The following is a 14,964-nucleotide window of genomic DNA, read 5'->3' on the forward strand; positions in this document are numbered from 1 at the left end:
AGTTCCAGGAGGCAGAGACCATCTCTCCTTTCATGTGTCTCAAGGGCCCAGCAGAGAATAGACCTACAATGGACATTTGTTCAAATGAATGCATTCTCTCTCAGGACGACTCTAACATCCCCAAAGTTCTTAGGTGATTGCCACAAGGTTACACTTTTCATATATAAAGACAACTAAGCCGGGCGTGGTGGCACACACTTGTAATCCCAGCATTCGGGAGGCTGAGACTGGAGGATTACAGTTTGCGGACAGCCTCAGCTACTTAGGGAGGCCCTCTGAATTTTAGCGAGACCCTGTTTCAAATTAAAAAAAAAAAAAAAAAAAGGGCAGGAGTGTAGCTCAGAGGTCAAATGCCCCTGGGTTCTATCCCCAGACCCACAAACAAACAAACAAACAAACAAACAAACAAACAAACAAACAGACAAATAAAAAAGACAACTAGCTGGGTGTGGTGGCGCATGCTTGTTATCCCAGCATTTGGGAGGCTGAGACCAGAGGATCGCGCTTCGCGGACAGCCTCAGCTACTTAGTGAGGCCCTCCACAACTCAGTAAGACCCTGTTTCAAAATAAAGAATAAAAAAAAAATTAGGGTAAGGGGTTTAGCTCAGAGGTCAAATGCCTCTGGGTTTCAAGCCGGGCGTGGCATGGTGGCACATGCTTGTAATCCCCGCGCTTGGGAGGCTGAGACAGGAAGATCGCGCAGGTTCGAAGCCAGCCTTGGCTGGTTTAAGAGACCCTGTTTCCAAAATAAAATATAAAATAGGTCTGGGAGTGTAGCCCGGAGGTAAAAGGTCCCTGGGTTCCATCCCCAGTACCACCAAAAAAACAACAACAACAACAACAAAAAAAACCCCACAAATGCCTCTGGGTTCCATTCCCAGATCCATAAATAAATAAATAAATAAATAAATAAATAAATAAATAAAATTTAAAAACAAACAAATAAATAAAGACAACTATAGCATCCTCCTTGTACCTTTTCCAAGTTGACAATCTCCAGTTAATCCATGATACCTCATGAGAAATCACTTTGCGTCCCTACACTGACCCAATTACTCTCTCAAATAAACTCTATTTTGTCTCCATTTCTTTTACTCTCTTTTTGCAAGAACAGAAGGCAGTCCTTCAACTTTGCAACACCCTGTGATGAGAAGTCCTATCACCTCACCTGTTTTAGGTCTTACAGTGTGAGCCAAGATGTAGTGAGCTCTGTTGAGGTCCACCTCACACTGTTGTCTGGTTGATGATAGGTTGGGTCTCCCCTTCACCCATGGGATCCTGAAGCAGGGACAGGAGGCAGAACCCCAGAAACCAGAGTAGAGATGCTGCAAGACTCCAGGTGTTTTGAGACTCCAAACATCATGATACAAATACCGGGCATCGTGAGACTCCGGTTGTTGCTAGAAAATCGGCATTTCCACACTGCTAACCCTACCCCAAACCCCCTGCTTTTTTTTTCTTTTTCTTTTTGGTGGTGGTATTGGGGATGGAACTCAGAGGCTTTCTACCTCCAGGCTATACTCCCAGACCTATTTTCTATTTTTATTTGGAAACAGGTCTCACTAAGTTTCTGAAAGCCTCACTAAGTAGCTGAGGCTGGCTTCGAACCCGTACGATCCTCCTGTCTCAGCCTCCCAAGCACGGGGATTATAAGCATGCGCCACCACGCCCGGCTACCCTCCTGCTTTAAACATCAGTACTTTCACTCTACTGTGTGACTTTGCCAACCGACCGGGACTACTGGCCAACTCTGCTGACCACGTGGCTCATTGGTCCCTTCCCCCACAGTTGGCCCACCTGCCTGAAGGTACCAGTTGATTATGTTGATTAAAGCCCCTTTTAATAACTTGGTTGGTGTTTACCTCCTTTGCAACTCCCCAGCTCAATTTCAGCTTTACAGTTTTATGTGCTGGTCAGCTAACCACCATCCTCCCCTCTCTTCCTCCACCACATGCTGTGTCCTACTGCGTGCTCACATACATCTCTCCTATCTTGACCTATACAGATAGATTTTTTTTTTCTTTTGGTGGTACTGGGGGGTGGAACCCAGAGGCTTTCTACCTCCGGGCTATACTCCCAGACCTCTTTTATATTTTATTTGGAAACAGGGTCTCACTAAGTTGCTGGGAGCCTCACTAAGTAGCTGAGGCTGGCTTCGAACCCGTGCGATCCTCCTGTCTCAACCTCCCAAGCGCAGGGATTATAAGCGGGCACCACCATGGCTGGTGAACAGATAGATTTTGAAACCTAAGTCCAACACTTTATACTTAGGAGGCTATCACAATAATCCATACAAGGTAGCTCAATGTGGTGACGAATACTTATAATTCTAGTACTTGGGAAGCCAAGACAGGAAGATCACAGGTTTGCAGCCAGTTTCAGCAACTTAGGATATTGGCAACTTAGTGAAACTTTATTTGAAAAATGAAAAATAAAATAGGGCTGAGGGTTAGCTCAAGGTAGAATGCTTCTGGGCTCAATCCCCAGTAGCATACACACACACACACACACACACACACACACACACACACACACACACACTATGAATTAGAGCATGTGATCAGAAAGAAAGAGACACAAAGAAAAACCTACTTGAGGCATTATATATTAGATTTGCAATCTACTGATTTAGTGACTGAAGGTACATTTTTTTTTTTTTTGGTGGTACTGGGGGTGGAACAGAGGCTTTCTACCTCCAGGATATACTCCCAGACCCCTTTCTTATATTTTATTTGGAAACATGGTCTCACTAAGTTGCTGAAAGCCTAAGTAGCTGAGGCTGGCTTCGAACCCATGCGATCCTCCTGTCTCAGCCTCCCAAGCACGGGGATTACAAGCGTGCGCCACCACGCCTGGCTTGAAGGTACATTTTTTTCTATGGATGTCTTATCCTCCAGACCACCAGACCACGTTTTTTTGTTGTTGTTGTTTTGTTTTGTTTTTGCTACTGGGGATAGAACCCAGGGGCAATCGCCCTCCGAGCTACACTCCCAGCCCTATTTTTTTTTCTTTATTTTGAAATAGGGTCTCACTAAGTTGCGGAGGGCCTCACTAAGTAACTGAGATTGTTCGTGAACCTCGATCCTCCTGTCTCAGCCTCCCAAATGCTGGATTATAAGCGTGTGCCACCATGCCCGGCAGACCACTTTTAAATTAGGAGCATTCACAACTTTTCCCTACCTCACTGTTTGTTTTGGTGGTACTAGTGATTGAAACCAGAGATATTCTACCTTCAAGCTATCCCCCAGCCTATTAATTAATTAATTAATTAATTAATTTATTTTCGGGTGTGGAGGTGGAACCCAGGGACATTTGGGATTGAGCCCAGGGACATTCTACCTCTGAGCTATACCCCCAGCCCTATTTTTAAATTCTTTCTTTTGAAATAGGGTCTCAACAAGTTACAAAGGACCTCACTAAGTAGCGGAGGCTGTCTGTGAACCGTGATCCTCCTGTCTCAGCCTCCTGAATGCTGGGATTACAAGCCTGTGCCACCATATCCGGCTTATTTTTTATTTTGAAATAGGGTCTTACTAAGTTGCTGAGGGCCCAACTAAATTGCTGAGGCTAACCTAAAACCTACAATCCTCTAGTCTTAGACTCTCAAGTACTGGGATTATAGGCATGCACCACCACACCGACTATTTTACTGTTCTAGAGGCAAGGGTACAACTCTTTTTTTCATGTTTTATTGATTTCTGAATTATTTTTCTAGTAACTACGTGAGTGTGGGGGTATTGGAAATTGAACCAGGGGCATTCTTCCTCTCAGCTACACCCTCAACCCTACTTTATCTTTTATTTTGAAATAGGGTCTCACAAAGTTGTTGAAAGCCTCACTAAATTGCTGAGCCTGGCCTAGAAACTGTGATCTGTGATCCTCATGTCTCAGCCTCCCAAGTACTGAGATTACAGGCCTGTGCCACCATACCAGCTCCTGATAAATACATACTATATTTTACAGTACATATATTTATAAACACATATATGTATACATCTCATAATAAATATAGATTATATTTATATGATCCATATGTGCTAAAATATAGTATGGAGTTAATTATTATCTTACTGTAATTTCTAGCTGACTCTAGAAATTATTTAGAAACATATTGGAAAAAGTCAAAAGCAATAAGATTTCTAGAGTAGACAACTGAAAGGATGGAAGTTTCATCTGAGGTAGGAAATTCAGAAGAAGCAGACTTCAAGGTGACCATAAAGCACTTGGATTGGGACATGTTGAACTCAGAGGCCTGAGGATAGCCAGCAAGCAATGACGATGGGTTAGTAATTTGGCTCTGGAGCACAAAGTCAACGTGTAGACATGTGAGTCATCAGTGGGGTACCTTGAACTTCCCCAGAGGATGAGAATGTTGAACATCATCGATACTGGAAAGACAAGCCTAATAAAAAACCTTTAACAATGACAACACGAAATGAGTTTGGAGGAGGAATCTCACAGATAGAGTATTCAGAGTGTATGAAGAAAGCTTGTTTGATGTCAGATGAGCCAAAGATGGACATCGACACAGAAAGAAGATAAATAAGTCGCTTCAAATGCAACAGAAAGTTCCTGGAGAGCCATATTAAAATATGCATATGAAGTAAAGTTAAGTGAGGAAAGAAACAAACTAATTTATACACAGATTAAAAACATATAGTAAGCCAAGTGTTCTGGTGCACACCTGTAATCCCAGTACTTGGGAAGCTGAGACAGGAAGATTGCGGGTTCTAGACCAACCCCAGCAACTTAGGGAGGCCCTCAGCAACTTAGTTGAGACCCTGTTTCAAAATTTAAAAAGAAGCCGGGCATGGTGGCGCACACTTGTAATCCCCGCGCTTGGGAGGCTGAGACAAGAGGATCGCATGGGTTCGAAGCCAGCCTCAGCTACTTAGTGAGGCTTTCAGCAACTTAGTAAGACCCTGTTTCTAAATGAAATATAAAAAAAGGTATGGGAGTATAACCCGGAGGTAGAAAGCCTCTGGGTTCCACCCCCAGTACCACCACCAAAAAAAAAAAAAAAAAAAATTATAAAAGAAAAAATAGTGAGACCTTGTTTTCAGTATTTTATTATTATTACTATTATTATTATTATTATTATTATTATTTATGATGATGATGATGATGATGATGATGATGATGATACTGAGGGTGGAACCCAGGGGCTTTCTACCTCCAGGTTATACTCCCAGACCTATTTTATATTTTATTTGGAAACAGGGTCTCACTAAGTTGCTGAGGCTGGCTTCAAACCTGTGAGATCATCCTGTCTCAGCTTCCCAAGCACGGGGATTACAAGTGTGCACCACCTTTTCACTTTTTGTGACTGACTAATCTCAGTATAATAATCTTCAGTTCTATCCATTTTTCTGAAAATGACATAATTTTGATCTTTTATATGGCTGAGTAGAATTACATTGTGTGTATATCCCATAATTTTGTAATCCATTCATCTGTTGATAGACACCTAGGCTAGTTCCATAGTTTAGCTAATATGAATTGTGCTGCTCTAAACATAAATATACATGTATTACTTGATGGTCTGATTTTAATTCCTTTGGGTAGATAGTGGTATATATGGTAAGTTCATTTTTGACTTTCTTTTGCGGTACTGGGGATAGAACTCAGGGGCATTTTAACTCCGAGATACACTCCTAGCTTTATTTTTATTCTTTATTTTATTTTTTTGTACTAATAATCCTCACTTTATTAAAAAGGGTCCTACAGTTTTACAACCAGTGCTGGGCAAGGTGCTGGGCGGCAACGGTGAGCAGCCTGGCGGCCCCACAACACCCCTGTGCTTGTCGGGCTGTGGCCGAGCCGGCAGCCGAGGTATGAGGGTGACTCCACTCCTGGAGAGTCACCCAGCATGTGGCCCCGTGACTGGCACGTGCCCTCCTGCACGGCTGTGTCTTCACAAGAGCCATGGAAGCAGAGTTCAGGTCCAGGGACAGGAGAGCTCGGTAAGAAGACAGAGGCCAGCAGCCGAGCTTCCTCAGCACTGCCTCGACCCTGTCCGCTGCGCGCTGGACTCTGGTCTAGGTAAAGGACTTCTACCGATTGCCCAGGTGGCTTTCCGACCACCTCTAGCCCTTAAGGACTGGGGGGAGCAATTCGGGATGAAGGACTAGCCGCCAGAGTTCTAAAATCATACCCCTAGACTTATAACTCCCCCATCCCACTCGGCTGACAATAATGATTTTGGTTATAAAGCTTTGTAAATACAGTATTAAGTGGTTTTAAGAGAAAAATATAGAATAAGTTGTTTAATTTTAACAATGGGACAAGCACACGTAACTCCCAAAGGTCTTGTCCTCTCCCACTTATCTGAGGTACAGAAGGAGGCTCGGAAAATGGGCCTGGCAATCAAGAAGGGTAAGTTTAAGACTCTCTGTTTGGCCAAGTGGCCATCGTTTGGAATTGGGTGGCTACCACAGGGAATGTTTTCCCCAGACCTGATTTCTAAGGTCAAGGCCATCATTACTCGTTCTGGTAACCAGGGCCATCCTGATCAGTTTCCATACATTTTAGTTTGGGAGGATTTAGTCCAGAAGCCCCCTTCCTGGCTTAGGCCTTTGGTACAAGCTGGTAGCACTCCGGCACTGGTAGTCCAAGAGAAAAAGGGACCCCCAGGTGTCTTTAATACTTATGGAGAAAAGTCTTCTGTCCTGGTACTTCCAGAAAGTTCATCTCTATATCCTTCTCTACTAGATTCTGTGACAGTTAGGCCACCTCCATATGCCCAAGCAGGCCAAGTAGCTGGGGCAGCCATCCAGGCAGACCAAGCACCTAGTACCGCAGTTAGGCCAGTATCTTCAACGGCTGGGGGGCAAGAAAGAGGACGTAGACCAAGGACTAGAGGGCTTCAGAGAATAGGAGCCCACCTCCTCAACTCCAGAGGAAGACGTCCCAATCTTCCCAGTTCGTGCTATAGGACAGGGGGGACAAGAAGGGGAGCAACATTACCAATATTGGCCTTTTTCCTCCAGTGATCTCTATAACTGGAGAACCCCAAACCCCCCTTTTCTCTGAAGATCTTAAGTGTCTTTATAGGATTATTAGAGTCCATCATGCATACCCATTGCCCAACCTGGGACGACTGCCAGCAGCTGCTAAAGACGCTCTTCACCACGGAAGAAAGGGAGCATATCCTCAACGAGGCCAGAAAGAATGTCCTCAGTGAAAATGGGAGACCCACCACACTTCAGAATGAAATCGATGATGCCTTCCTGCTCACAGATTGGCACTTCAGGGACGCACGAGGTAGGGAGCGACTCCGAGTATACTGCCAGACTCTAATGACCGGTCTCCGGGTGGCTGCTAGACAGCCTACAAATTTTTCTAAGGTAAAGGCTATTGTTCAAGGAGAAACAGAAAGCCTGACCACATTTTTAGAATGCTTGTATGATGCTTATAGGCAGTATACCCCAATATACCCAAAGGCAGATGTACACTGGTCAGCTGTTATACTTTCTTTTATTAGTCAGGCAGCCCCCGATATCAGGAAGACTGAGGGGGTTGGGGCTTTACTCCCCTCCCCGAGTCTTGGGTAACTTTAATGATGGAGGGGAAACCAGTGGGATTCATGGTTAGTACTTGAGCACAATACTCAGTGCTAAACCAGCCTTTGGGAATGCTAAATAAGCAGAGAATGAGCATAGTTCAGGGGGCTACAGGATCAAAACTTTGCTCCTGAACAAGTGAGCATACTGTTAATTTAGGAAAACACCAGGTCACTCATTCCTTCCTGGTGGTTCCTGGAAGCCCAGCTCCATTATTGGGAAGAGACTTGCTCACTAAAGTAAAGGCTCATATCCACTTTGAACCAGAAGGAATTAAAGTTACTGATGGAGAAGGACAACCATTACATATATGGACTTTATCACTGAATGATAAACACCGTTTATTTAAAGAGCAAAGAAAAGAACTAAAAGACAAGGAGGAGATGACTGTATGGCTAGAACGTTACCCCAAAGCCTGGGCTGAAATAACCGACATAGGACTGGCCAAACATATGGCTCTAATAGTCAGTAGAGCTAAAAGCTACCGCCCAACCTATACGGGTTAAGCAATATCCAATGCCCGAGGAAGCACGACGGGGGATAGCGCCTCATATCCATAGACTGTTGGAAGCTGGAGTCCTCAGGCCCTGCCATTCGGCATGGAACACCCCTCTCCTCCCAGTCAAAAAGCCAGGAGGAACAGATTATCGGCCAGTGCAGGATCTTAGAAAGATCAATGAAAGAACTGAAGACATACACCCAACAGTGCCTAATCCCTACACAATCTTAAGCCATCTTTCCCCAACACTAATTTGGTTAAGATTGGCTGAAGTTAGCCAACCATTGTTTGCTTTTGAGGGGCAAGAAGAAAAAGGGGGAAAGATAGGCCAATTAACATGGACCAGGCTCCCCCAGGGATTCAAGAATTCCCCAACTCTTTTTAATGAGGCCCTTATCCGGGATCTGGAGCATTTCCAACAGACTCATCCTCACGTGACTTTGCTACAGTATGTTGATGATTTGCTGTTAGCGGCAGCCACTAGAAAGGAATGCTTGAAACAGGCCAGCTGCTTGAGGAGTTGGGGACCCTGGGGTATCGTGCCAGTGCTAAAAAGGCACAGATTTGCCAACAGACTGTCACCTACCTGGGGTACAAATTAAGGGATGGAGCACGATGGCTAACTGATGAAATGAAGAAGACCGTTCTTCATATTCCAACGCCTACCACCGCTCAGAAGGTGAGAGAATTCTTGGGTACTGCAGGGTTCTGAAGACTATGGATACCAAATTTTGCAGAGGTGGCTAGGCCCCTCTATGAGGCCACCAAAGAGACTAAAAAGTGGCAGTGGACTGGGGAACATCAACAGGTCTTTGATCATGTTGAGAGCCCTGTTGCAGGCACCTGCTCTAACCCTGCCTGATCCCCTGAAACCCTTCAGTCTGTTTGTGGATGAGAGAGAAGGAGTAGCTAAAGGGGTGTTAACCTAGCGGCTAGGACCATGGAAAAGGCCAGTAGCCTATTGTCAAAAAGACTAGATGCAGTAGCGACAGGATGGCCCCCGTACCTCTGCATCATTGCAGCCATACTGTGCTTGTCAAAGATGCAAATAAATTGACTTTTGGGCAAAATCTGCAAATTACAGCTCCCTATCCGGTGGAGGGAGTCCTAAGATAGCTGCCAGGCAAATAAATGACAAATGCCAGATTAACTCATTATTGGACTCACCTAGGATTACCTTCACAGATTCAGTGATTCTGAATCCAGCCACCCTGCTGCCCACACTGGACCTGCAACAGCCTCTTCATGACTGTGCTGAAATCCTGTCTGAAGTCTCCCAGGTGCGAGCTGATCTACAGGATGTTCCACTGCCTAACTGTGAGTTGAATCTGTACACGGATGGCAGCAGCTTCGTACAGAATGGACAACGGCGAGGGGGCAAGAGTGGTGTAATTGACGAGCAGACGCAAAGGCCAGAAGAGTGGCAGCAGAAAACATCATCACTGTGGCCACTATGAGTCTGTCCCTACCAGAGATGCCCGCATTGCCGCCACAGCCAAACTACTCCTCAGAGGATTTGAACCGGATAAAAACTCACCTACGATAAATTCCAACGAATGGCAATTTTGCCACAAGAATTAGGACTCTCTCTTCTCACCAATCTTCATCAAACTTCCCACTTGGGCTGGAAGAAATTATTGACTTTGTTTTCTGCAGCACAGATCCGGTTTCCCCACCAAAACAGCATCGCACGGCAGGTAGTAGAACAGTGTGTGAGCTGTACCATGATAGGCCAGCTTTACAGAAAAGTCTGCATACAGGTACTCGGGTATCGGAGAGGTCTCCAGGACGGAGTTGGAAGATGGAATTCACTGAGGTAAAGCCTGGCAAGTTTGGGTATCGGTATTTATTAGTGTTAGTAGATACTTTCTCTGGGTGGGTAGAAGCTTTTCCTACAAAAAGGGAAAAAAGTCAGGTGGTAGCCAAAGCCTTACTAGAAGAAGTAATTCCCCGATACGGGATCCCAGAGACAATAGGGTCTGATAACGGTCTTGCTTTCATTAGTAAAGTCCTCCAAGGACTGGCCCGAGCAATGGGGTTGGATTGGAAATTACATTGTGAGTATAACCCCGAAAGCTTTGGAGAGGTAGAAAGGATGAATCGGACTTGAAAGGAGACCTTAACTAAATTGGTAACAGAGACTGGCGGTGACTGGGTGACACTCCTCCCTCTAGCCATTTTTTGGGTTCGGAATTCTCCATACATTCATGGCCTAACTCCTTTCAAAATTTTGCATAGAGTACCTCCCCCCATCATCCAGTGTGCTGTAGCACCACCAGGGGAGAAAAATCTGGCCTCAAATTACCTAACTATGTTGCAGGCCCTGTCCAGGGTCCAGCAAACAATTTGGCCCTTAATTCAGGCCTATCATGAAAAGAATACAGAACTGAACCCAAAACATGGTATCGTCCCAGGGGATATGGTCTGGGTCAAGAGACACCAGGCAAAGACTTTAGAACCTCGGTGGAAAGGACCTTATGTTGTCTTGTTCGCTACCCCTAGTGCTCTGAAGGTTGACGGTATTGGACTTTGGGTGCACTTTTCCCACGTGAGGAAAGCACAACCTGGTGAGGCAAGAAGAACAACCAACGAGTGGACTGTCCGACGACATCTCTCCAATCCACTGAAGTTACACCTAACCAGAAAGAAGAAAAATGCCAAATGCAATGCTTTAAAATGCTCTTAACTTCATAAGGTTGAAAGTAACACTTAAGTCTCTTAAATGGGTTTCTTTAACTGCTGGTATATGAACATTAAATGGTATGTTTTTTTGGGGGGGTTGCTTATATGTAACAACAAAAGACATATTTAGAGAGACTATAGATGAATTTCTTTATATGTTGGTAAATACAGAGAAAGGAAATGTTGTGAAACTAAGAAAGCATGTTGTAAGGTTTATCCTGATTGTCTGAAATGGGAAAGGACTAGGATAGAAAAATCAGAAGGTTAAAGTAAGTTGAAAAGCATTGGTGGAAAAGCAAGTTGCAGAAGGCTTGTGTTAAGTTGCAGAGGGTCTGTGGTATGTTTGTTTGCATATGTGATGAAGACTGATTATTAAAAGGGTGTAGGTTTCTAATAAGCCTACCACCTGTGTATTCCCAAGAGAAAAGCGCTAGAGTTCAGCAGGGATGTACTATGGATAGAAAGGCTAGAGGATTGCTTTTGGCAATGAAACTGGGAGACTCCAAAGTCTGTAATAATTCTTTAAAACTGGCTTCAAGGTTGTTTACTGGAAAAAAAAGTTACAGGAGACATGATGGGGTGTGTCTATACAGCGCCTAAGGAGATTCGTCCTACGGCCTAAGGCAAAACTTTAAGTAAAGTGATTCAGCAAAAAAGGGTCAAGATGGCACCTGGAGGAAGCTAGGAAGGCGTGGTTTCCCCATTCATTATGGGTGGGGAGACTGAGCGGTTTTTCCCTTTCTACCTTTAAAGGAGCTTTCCGCACACATGAATGGCTCATGTACTGGCCTGGGATTGGCTGTAAACTACGTGCTAGTGATCTTTATCCCAGATAGGCTAGGCTATTTCTCATGGAAATTCCCCTCGTGGCTTGGTACTATATAAAGGATGGCTTGGAGAGAAATAAATGAGATCTCGCTTGACTTGACTCCCGGCTCGTGGGTTTGTGTTCGAGTCGTCGGTACTCATCATCTCTCCAAGCCCCGTCAGCTGTCGGGCAGGATTCCCAACAGAGACAAAGTCATATCATACAGGAACTTGAATTTTGCTTTAGAAACTAATTCCAAAAGCTTGTTAAGTCCACCAAGCAAGCAATCTAGAGACACATGTCCAGGTGAAGATTGGCAGCTTGGTTTCACTCATGCCAAGGGAAGCTTTACAATGGAAGATCCTATTCCAACCTCCATAGTTGTCCTGGGAGACTGTTTGCATGTGGGACCTGTGCCATGTAATCTCAAATATGATCATACGATCACAAGTCCTACTCCAACATCAAACTTACATCTCCCCTTAGGCTGGTCAGTTTTCTGCTTTAATTTTTTCTTATTCTGTCATCCCTCAAGGCTTTCAAGGCTGTTGTTATATAGGCAAACTTGGGATGATTTTAAATTTCATTTCTCATAGGCTGGAAGCTTTTAGACTTCAGATGGTGTTACAGACAGACCCTGACAAGATCATCTATTGGAGTCCTCTGGATGGTCATAGACACACACCGTATGGACCCATCTGATCTCCCCATGCCAATTACATACTTATGTACCCTAAGTCGGGGCCCCCCTTACGTCGCCCCTGTTCAGCTCGAAGCAGCTTGATTAGTCGTTGCCCTGATTCCTTTGCTATGGGTACATGTATGTATGTAATAATAATGGGGTGGCATTGATGGGAAATTAGCTCATGTTAAATGTCTGTACACTTGTAATAGTCAAATTGTATTTTCTGAAACTGATAGCTTTTGTGAAGGACCGTATCAACTCTGTACAACTCTTGGTCCTGAGACATCATTTTGATCTCTTGGAGGTGCCTAACAGTAAGTCTGAGGAAGATTCCTCAGTTTGAAGAGAAAAAGGGGGAAATGTAGGGGTGCTGGAATGCAGACTGGAAGAAGCGCTTTCCCCTCCTAGCATGAGAAGTTAACTAAGCCCAGCTGCCCAGGTTGCAGGATTCAAGGACCAGGGTAGGGGACTCACCAGGTCAAAGCCTCTAATCTTCAGCTTGCCAGCCAAGGTCTTTGTACATGGGACCAGATCCCCATATCTCTGAACCAGATCAGCACTCCCCCTCCAGCAGAGGGTGGGGGGGGGAGAAAAGGCCATGCTAATCTGCTCTCCAGGCAGAGTCCTCAGCGCAGAGATAAGCCTGGCCCAGCCAAGGTGGGTGGGAAAGGCAGCCCTAGGGAACGAACACATACCATAAGGGAGATAAGCAGTCTTTAGCAGGCTCTGATGTGTGTAGATGCATGTTTTAAAATTATTGGTTGTACTTGTTTGTCCTTGTATCTGATTGGTTGTATTCTAATGTTGGCGGGCTCAGACTTTTGGCGGGCTCTGACGTGTGTAACCACTCCCTCGTGGGGCTATAAATTCAGAGCGTGGAGTGAGCTTGGGGTCGGAACTCGACCATAGTGTCTGGGCCTCGATCCCTGGCTTTCTGGGACAGAGCTGCAGCACAATAAACCTCGCTGGCATTTTACATCTCTTGAGTCCTTTGTTATTTGGGTTGGTGGGCGATTCTCGGACCCTTCACCTTGAGTTGTCTCTTCTTCCATTTTGAGATCTTCTTTTTCTGGTTAGCTCTACCTTGACATCTTCTTCCTACTCAGCTCTGCTTTGAGTAATCTTCCCTTCTTATCTGAGACCTTCTCCTTTTTGCTCAGCTCAGCCTTGAGTTCTCTTCCACATTGAGATCCAGTCCTCCCAGTTCAAACCCCCTTCAGTTCTCTCCCCTTCCACCCTGATTTCAGCATTATCTTGAGTCCTCCACCCCTTTTGCCTTGAGATCTTCTCCTTCCACACTACTTCACTTTGAGTTCCCTGTTTCTCTACCTTGAAATCCTTTTCTTTCCTGCTCAGCTCCACCTTGAGTTCCCTTTATGCCTGGAGACCCTCTCCTTCCTACTCAGGTCTGCCTTGAGATCTCACCAGAGCTCTCTTTCTATTCAGCTTGACCTTTGCTTCTCTTCCCTTCTGCCTTGAGATTCTCTATTTCCTGCTCAGCTCCATCTTGATTTCTCTGCCTTGATCCTCCTTATGGAAGTACTGTTGCAGAGTGAATGCAGCACTGACTATATATCTATATATCTATCTACACACACACACACACACACACACACACACACACACACACAGACACACACACACTCTGGAACCCAGGCGCATTCTACCTCTGAGCTATACCCCAGCCCTATTTCTTTTTTTTTTTTTTTAAGATTTAAAGAAGTTTATTAAAAAGATAGAAATACAGAAAATAGAAATACAGAAAACAGTTACAGCCCCATGCCAAAATGGCATGAGGGGGAAGGGTGGCCTGGGTCAAATCACCACTCCCCCGCCCTATTTCTTTCTTTCTTTCTTTTGCAGGTCTGGGGATGGAACTATTTTTTATTCTTTATTTTGAAACAGAGTCTCATTGAGTTTCAGAGGGCCTCACTAAGTAGCTGAGGCTGTCAGCAAACTGAGGTTCTCCTGCCTCAGCCTCCCAAGTACTGGGATTACAAGTGTGCACCACAACGCCCCCCTCAGCACTGACTTTAGAGTCAGGGCTGGGATTGAATCTTGTACATTCAATTGCCTAAGTACATGATATTAGGCAGGAACACCATCTGAAGTCTAAAAGCTTCCAGCCTATGAGAAATGAAATTTAAAATCATCCTAAGGGGAGATGTAAGTTTGATGTTGGAGTAGGACTTGTGATCGTATGATCACATTTGAGATTACATGGCACAGGTTCCACACAAAAACAACAGTTTCCCAGTACAACTATGGAGGTTGGAACCATGAAAATTTAGAAATGACGTCACATAACATTGTTATCTAGGACTATGTTCCAATCAGAAAAGATCTAAAGGCTTCCCTTGGCATGAGTGAAACCAAGCTGCCAATCTTCACCTGGACGTGTGTCTCTAGATTGCTTGCTTGGTGGACTTAACAAGCTTTTGGAATTAGTTTCTAAAGCAAATTTCAAATTCCTGTATATGACTTAGTCTCCTGTAATTTTTTTTCCCCAGTAAACTACCTTGAAGCCAGTTCTAAAGAATTATTACAGACTTTGGAGTCTCCCAGTTTCATTGCCAAAAGCAATCCTCTAGCATTTTTATCCATAGTACATACCTGCTGAACTCTAGTGCTTTTCTCTTGGGAATACACAAATGGTAGGCTTATTAGAAACCTACACCCTTTTAATAATCAGTCTTCATCACATATGCAAACAAACATACCACAGAC

Source organism: Muscardinus avellanarius (assembly GCF_963383645.1).
Source record: "Muscardinus avellanarius genome assembly, chromosome: 5".
Taxonomy (NCBI): domain Eukaryota; kingdom Metazoa; phylum Chordata; class Mammalia; order Rodentia; family Gliridae; genus Muscardinus; species Muscardinus avellanarius.